A 7,791-nucleotide genomic window follows, 5' to 3' on the forward strand; every position below is an offset into this window, starting at 1 on the left:
CCACCTCATTAGAACTGATTCAAATGTATTCTTTTTAATGGCTAAGTAATACTCCATTGTGTATATGTACCACAGCTTTCTTATCCATTCATCTGCTGATGGGCATCTAGGTTGCTTCCATGTCCTGGCTATTATAAACAGTGCTGCGATGAACATTGGGGGTACACGTGTCTCTTTCCCTTCTGGTTTCCTCAGTGTGTATGCCCAGCAGTGGGATTGCTGGATCATAAGGCAGTTCTAATAGGGGCTTCCCTAGTGGCTAAGATGGTAAAGAATCTGCCTGCCAATGCAGGAGACACAGGTTCTGTCCCTGATTGGGGATGATCCCCTGGAAAAGGAAAGGGCAACCCATTCCACTATTCTTGCCTGGAAAATCCCATGGACAGAGGAGCCTAGTGGGCTACAGTCCATGGGATAGCAAAAGAGTTGGGCATGACTTAGTGACTAAAGAACAGTAAAAGTATCTTATAATACACTAACGAATAGACAATTAGCAAAGAAATAAACGTTCTAAACTAAATTTTCCATCTCCAAATCTATTACCAGTGAAACCTTGCCTCTGATAGTTACACGCTGTCACTGGGCCTCTGTTATTTTGGGATCTGATGACTTCCTTTGCTGTCGGTGAGCCCAGTTCTGTAAGACTGTCCCCTCCTCTCAGTCCTGGCTTATAGATGACAGCTGCCCCTTCTTGATCATGCAGGTGGCCCTTGGACTAATGCATTCCAGTGATTCTGGCAGACAGTGTCCTCTGCCTTTGAACATGACCATCTGGAGAGATTCCCGGCCTCACTTATGTGAGTTTTTTGAGCCTTCTTCTACCATTTTCAGCAGCAGTTCTGGCATTTTTATTGCATTTAGAAAGGGCCAATGCTCTCTTCAAAATTTCAAGAGTTAGAGCAGCGTCATGTCAGTTCCACGGCCTTTGCAGGTAATTAAATCTTCTAGTATGGGAGAATGCTTTGTATCAACAAACTCTTATCTGGCCTTCAGTAATGGTTCTCTTGTTTCAGTACTCTCATAATCCAGTCTGAGAGATACCATCAGATCTCTGCCCGGGGGTTTTGGCTAGGACTTTCAGCTGTTTATTTCCTCCCTTTTCAGGCTCAGCACCACTTCTCTCTAGCCAGTTCATTCTATGACTTCACTCTAGTGACCTAAAGGAGAGGGGAAGGGTTATATTCTAAAGGTCGGGGTGGGAATCTGTCCCATTTTGTGAAGCAGAGGCTTTTCATCATCTTCAATCAAGTAGAAATAGGAGGCATGAACCACTACTGTAAGCACAGATGGTTCACAAAAAGCTTGAATTATCATGTTTTCCAGTATATACTTACCTGGCAGGGGAGGTACCATGATCAAGAAGGTGGTTCTCCCAGGGAGAGGCTTAGTCATTGCACTGCAGGTGTGTTGACCTCTGCGATTTCTGCAAATGTGGGAAACTTGATGGCATAACTTCTGGTAGTGGGGGACTGCATTCAAGTTCTTTTTATTTTTATTTTTTTTAAGGGCTTCCCTGATAGCTCAGTTGGTAAAGAATCCACCTGCAATATAGGAGACCTCAGTTTGATTCTTTAGTTGGGAAGATCCGCTAAAGAAGGGATAGGCTACCCACTCCAGTATTCTTGGGCTTCCCTGGTGGCTCAGCTTGTAAAGAATCCGCCTGCAGTGCTGGAGACCTGGGTTTGATCCCTGGGTTGGGAAGATCCCCTAGAGAAGGGAAAGGTTACCCACTCCAGTATTCTGGCCTGGAGAATTCCATGGACTGTACAGGCCATGGGGTGCAGAGTCGGACATGATTGAGCAACTTTAACTTTCACTTTCCAGTATATCAGTCCAGACTTTATTGTTGTTCAGCTGCTAAATTGTAACTGACTCTCTGTGACCCCATGGATTGTAGCACGCCAGGCTCCTCTTTCCTCCACTATCTCCCAGAGTTTGCTCAAATTCATGTTCATCATCTTTTCTCTTTGGTGACTGAGACATCAGTTACTGGAGCCATGTCCCCTGCTAAGTCTGTCTGCTGAGGAGAGAATGGACGCCCCAGAGAGAGGAGCAGAGAAGAAAGAGGAAAAGTAGACTTTACACATTTCCCTCTCTGGATTTATTTGTCTCTAACACCAACATGGAACTCTTTTCTAAGTGGGTCATACATTGTACTTTTTCTATTACTCTGATTCAAGTTGGATGTGTGTCCCTTGCAGCAAACATATTCAACCTGGACATACATTTAAAGTAAACCCATTTCAAGCAGTGGGACAGTTCCAGACCATATTCTTGAATATTTAAGAAGAATGTCCTTGAAAGGTCGGCTAAGTCATTCCTTTGCCTTCAAGCAGAATGACACAAGCTATCCAAGAACGCATGTGGATTTTTAATAAATGCCATCTGTTGGTGACATACACCTGTGGGATTTGTATGTGTAAATTATAATATGAGACACTCAAAAAAAAAAAGACAACTATACATTTCTATCTCTTTCTCTGCAAAGTGATGAGTCATGTTAAACAGTGCCTACTTCGTTTCTCTTTCTGAAAGGGCATCACCAATTACTTTAGCGAATGATGTAAAACAACGCTGAAAGTATCTTAATGAGACAATGTCAAAATTCCTGCTTTTTAAAAATATATTCAGCTATCAAAAAATTTTCAGTTTTACAAAGTTTGTCAAATTTACAAACTTTGCCAAAGTTTGTCAAATTTTCAGTTTGACAAAGACTTGTTTTCTGCCATTATCAGTGCCTTATGGAAGAAGAAACAAAAGTTCATGAAAAACACTGTCTTCGCAGAACAGTATGACCTCATTTCTGACATTCAAAGATGCTTCCAGAAAACACTTCACACGCCAGAGCAATGTTGACGTTTCTTCCGTGAGAGCCAGGATCAGTGATCAATGCTCAACAAATAAGAAAGGATTTTCTAAAAGGTAAAGAGAAAGGTTTGTTTAAGATCTCAAAAGAGAACCACCAATAACAGAGGGAAAAGGATGAAATCACATCAAACTATAACACGTGAAGTAAATTTACTATTCCATTGTTGGTAATACCACAGGAAATTGTAAGTGTCTTAACCATATTTCAAATTAGACTGAGTCTATCTTAAGGATTGCATATCCAGACACAAATAAATGCCTATTTCAGGCTTCATTCTGCGAGGAGGGCATATATGGAGACTAGTCATTCCGCAAGTTGAAACAGACCAAGAAATCAGTGGAATCAGCCCTGTTCAAATCCTTTCTATAATGCACGATGTTGCCTGAGACAGAGCTCTTTGGGATTTTATACATTTAAAAAAAAAAAAGAGGGGAGGGGTTAAATGAAACTTAATGTCCTCTTTCTGTATAATACATAATTTATGTAGCAAATTTTAAAATACGTCTGTTTCAAATTAAGTGTAGGCTTGTATATGTATAGTTGTCTGTTTGCATATTGTGTATGTTTGTCTCCCTGAGACTGTCTCACTATTTTCAAAAAATATCACAGTGGGAAGAGTGTTATAGACTATTTTTCTCAGAATTCTCCTGATCAGAAAGGCACTGTGGCACTTCAGCTGTAACAGACACAAGCCACTGAAATGACTTAGTAAAAATAAAATGTGATATCCAAATCAAATAAGAAAACTAATTTCTTTGTGCCATTTACATCTTTCTATATAATAAAAGGAATCATATTTTCTTCACTTGTCTTAATTCAATAAGCAATTGTCTCCTACTTCTGGTCAAAAGTGAAGCCAAGTTATTTCACAGTCAATAGTTCTAAGAAATAACATTTTACATTTTCTTTTTCTATAAAATATATGTCATTTGTTAAAAAATTAAATAAAAATGATATTTTGTATACTTCAAATTTTCCGCTATTACATGTACTACATTATGATGTGAACAATTTATGAGGAGTTTTAATTTAAATGTACCTTTACCTATATTTTCCAAAGTGAATTTCATAGAATTCTAGTCACAGGAAATACTTTGCAGAGTTTTCATGAAAAACACATTTGGAAAATGCTCTTATGTTCTTACCCCCCGCCCCACTGGTTGAATGTTACTAGCAAACAAAACAGCCTGAAATAAAACACTAGAGTCTAGCTCATGTGATCTTAAAAGGTAGGATGATGTATATCTTGCTTTCAGGAAAATGGTACCCACTAGTGTATTAGATTCTAAATATCTGGACCTCCTTCTCCTTAACTCAGAAGATGCAGCTGACTTCAATGAACAGGGTGCCATGAGCCTCTGTCACCCCCAGGAGCTTAACTGCACTTTCCACCAAGATGCAGATGTTTCATGGTCTTAGTACATCCAGTGCTCCACTATCAGCTTGACAGATATTGAAATCCCTAAGATCTGCACTCTCATGCACACATTTATATAACTCCATATAATCCAAGATTCCCCAAATTTATGTTACCATAGAGCACTCTAAGTAAATAAGCATTAATCGCTCAGTTGTGTCCAACTCTTGTGACCCCCATGGACTGAAGCCTGCCAGGCACCTCTGTCCATGGAGTTCTCCAGGCAAGAATACTGTAGTGGGTAGCCATTCCCTTTTCTAGGGGATCTTCCTGACCCAGGGATCAAACCCAGGTCTCCCACATTGCAGGCAGATTTTTTACTGTCTGAATCACTAAGAGAAATACCATAGACTACCTTGAGGGAAACACCATTTCTATTAACTTTTATTTATTTTCTTTAATATATTGTTTTGGCCATGCCACAGAGCATGTGAAATCTTAGTTCCCCAAATGGGGACTGAACCCATGCTCCCTATACTGGAAGCACAGAGTCCTAACCACTGGTTCACTGGGGAACTCCCTCTATTGACTTAACTTTGAAATGGACAAGTCTACTATTCATAGAAATAAACTGCATGGAAAAGTGATAAAACAAACAAACAAACAGAAAGACCCTTCACTTTACATAAATGATTGTGTGAACACTCCGTCCTCCCTGGAGAAACCCTTGGCCAAGGATGCCTGGGGACGTGACCCTCCTCATCTTGCAGTTCCCCCTCACACCTGTGGCCCACACTGCTCCCCATGCCCCACCATGGTTACTTCTGTGTATCAGCCCTAGTATGCCAATTGCAAAGAAGTCTCAAACTTGAAATTTCTCATTGCCCTGAATTCAGTCTGTCTTGGACCTACGTACCTGTGCTCAGTCACTCAGGTATGTCCAACTCTTTGCAACCCCATGGACTGTTGCCCATCAGGCTCCTCTGTCTATGGAAATCTGCCAGGCAAGAATACTGGAATGGGTTGTCCTTTCCTACTCCAGGGGATCTTCCCAGCCAGGGATTGAACCCGCCTCTCTTGCGGCCTCCCGCACTGGCAGATGGAAACTTTACCACTGCACCACCTGGGAAGTCCCATCTTGGAGGTACATTTTCATTAATTTAACTTAATACCAATAAGAGGAGAACAAAAAGGAATCAGAGAGAACACAGGCTGTGTTTTAGGTAAGACGTTCAGTGTAGGATCTGCCCTGATGAAAGAGGCAGCTTTTATGTACTCAGAGGTCTTTGTGATTGAGAAGACAAAAATGTAAGTTGAATTTTCTTCTTGTTCCAAACAGACCTTATATGCACATTTTATATTTTTCTTAGCATTTTTCTAAAGCATTTCCTGGCTCTGTCTGGACCTGCTGACAGTCTTCTCAGATATTGCAGGTGTATGCCACACTCATACCTTCATCCCATGTTCTTCTAACTAACATTCAAATACAAAGTTTTCAAATACCTGATCATCTGAGAGCAAACTAGACAGCCAAAAGACCTCATCAAATACTGCACCTTTGCCTTCTCATCAACTCGTTTGTGACAACATCCCTCTCCTGATTACTTCTAACTGGATCATTTCATCTTCACTAACTTCTGCAATTTTGAATGCTCACCCATCAAACTTTTTTCTTAAACCTTTGGTTTTTCAGCAATGCAAAATCCAAATAAGTGAGAAAATAAATACTACTAAAGAAATAAAATCATCATCATAGTCTCAAAAGACATTATTAAAGGAGAAATGTCCCATAACAGAACTCAGAAGCTTCAAAGTTAATTTCCAGGTTCTACATTACTTCACTCCTTTATATTTTCATAAGTTCTTCCAACAGATAGAACAATAAAGAGAGATAAAGCCATGAGTCAATAAATAATGATTACAAAAAAATTACTTCACTATGCTCTAACAGGTAAATAAATTATATCTTGGAAGTGGTTTGATTTGATTGGCTCAGATCTTCAGTGCTTTGCTAAAAAAAAAAAAAAACACAGAATATTTTAGGTTCAAGACTTCTAAGGGATCAAGAGACTATGGACAGTTTCCTAATCAGAAGCAACATACATAATCCAAGCCAGTCGGCTCATGACTGTCTGGTCAGCTGGTTGCCTGGATAAGAGAATCCTCACAAAAGAAAAACAAAACAGCTATAATAAACATCTCACTGAGGAAATGTCATTTTCATACATATTTGCAGAGATTTTATTCATTCAAATTAGATGCTTCCAAAATGTTTCTGTTGATTCAAACCCAATGGAATTTGTACATGCAAATTCCTTCTCCTAGTTAAGTCATTTACGCTTCTTTCTTTGAAAAAGGTTAAATGCAGCTTCCTTCAAGAACATACTCATGACCTTCTCTCTACCTTCAGGAAGAGTTAAGGGCGTCTTCTTCTTGGGGAGCTCTCACTGACTTGCCCATGTTTCCCACCCAACTATGGAATATGAATGTTTACCTACCCAGTGGCTCAGCGGTAAAGAATTTGCCTGTAATGCAAGAGATGTGGGTTCAATCCATGGGTTGGGAAGATCCCCTGGAGGAGGGCATGGAAACACTCCAGTATTCTTTCATGGAGAATCCCAAGGACAGAGGAGCCTGGTGGGCTACAGTCTACAGGTTGCAAAGCGTAGGACACGACTGAAGCAACTGAGCACATGTACTCTACACATAATTTTTGAAATGCCATTTAAAAATAGCATCCTCACGAACCCAATGACATACATAACTATTTGTATTTTGTCCCCAGAAGACAGTGCTTTCCTGAATGGCAGAACTGGGGATTTCCCTCTATGTTTTCATTTCATAAGAAGTTTTCTCCACAGAATTGAGACAAAGATCTGTACACTGAGATTCAAAATCAACAAAAGAAGGAAAAGAATATATCTTTTTAGTTTATAAAATCATATCAACCAACTCTGAGTCTTCATATACATATCTGGTGGTCTGAAAATTAGCCCTATTAATGGAGAAGGAAATGGCAACCCACTCCAGTGTTCTTGCCTGGAGAATCCCAGGGATGGGGGAGCCTGGTGGGCTGCCGTCTATGGGGTCACATAGAGTCGGACACGAGTGAAGCGACTTAGCAGCAGCAGTAGCGATAGTCCGTTATGGGAGAAGGCTCCAAAATCACCGCAGATGGTGACTGCAGCCATGAAATTAAAAGACGCTTACTCCTTGGAAGGAAAGTTATGACCAACCTAGACAGCATATTAAAAAGCAGAGACATTACTTTGCCAACAAAGGTCCATCTCGTCAAGGCTATGATTTTTCCAGTAGTCATGTATGGTTGTGAGAGTTGAACTATAAAGAAAGCTGAGTACCAAAGAATTGATGCTTTTGAACTGTGGTGTTGAAGAAGACTCTTGAGAGTCCCTTGAACAGCAAGGAGATCCAACCAGTACATCCTAAACGAGATCAGTCCTGAGTGTTGATTTGAAGGACGATGTTGAAGCTGAAACTCTAATACTTTGGCCACCTGATGCAAAGATCTGGCTCATTTGAAAAGACCCTGATGCTGGGAAAGATT

The 7,791-nt window shown here is 40.3% G+C and overlaps 1 non-coding gene across 1 annotated transcript; it reads left to right on the forward strand.

Moving 5' to 3' along the window:
• Positions 1–1,326: 1,326 nt before the first annotated feature.
• LOC138985456 (U1 spliceosomal RNA) lies at positions 1,327–1,490 on the forward strand. Its single transcript, XR_011462527.1, has one exon. It is a non-coding gene; the product is annotated as a U1 spliceosomal RNA (small nuclear RNA).
• Positions 1,491–7,791: the final 6,301 nt, after the last annotated feature.

This window comes from Bos mutus, chromosome 24, assembly GCF_027580195.1.
Source record: "Bos mutus isolate GX-2022 chromosome 24, NWIPB_WYAK_1.1, whole genome shotgun sequence".
Lineage (NCBI taxonomy): Eukaryota > Metazoa > Chordata > Mammalia > Artiodactyla > Bovidae > Bos > Bos mutus.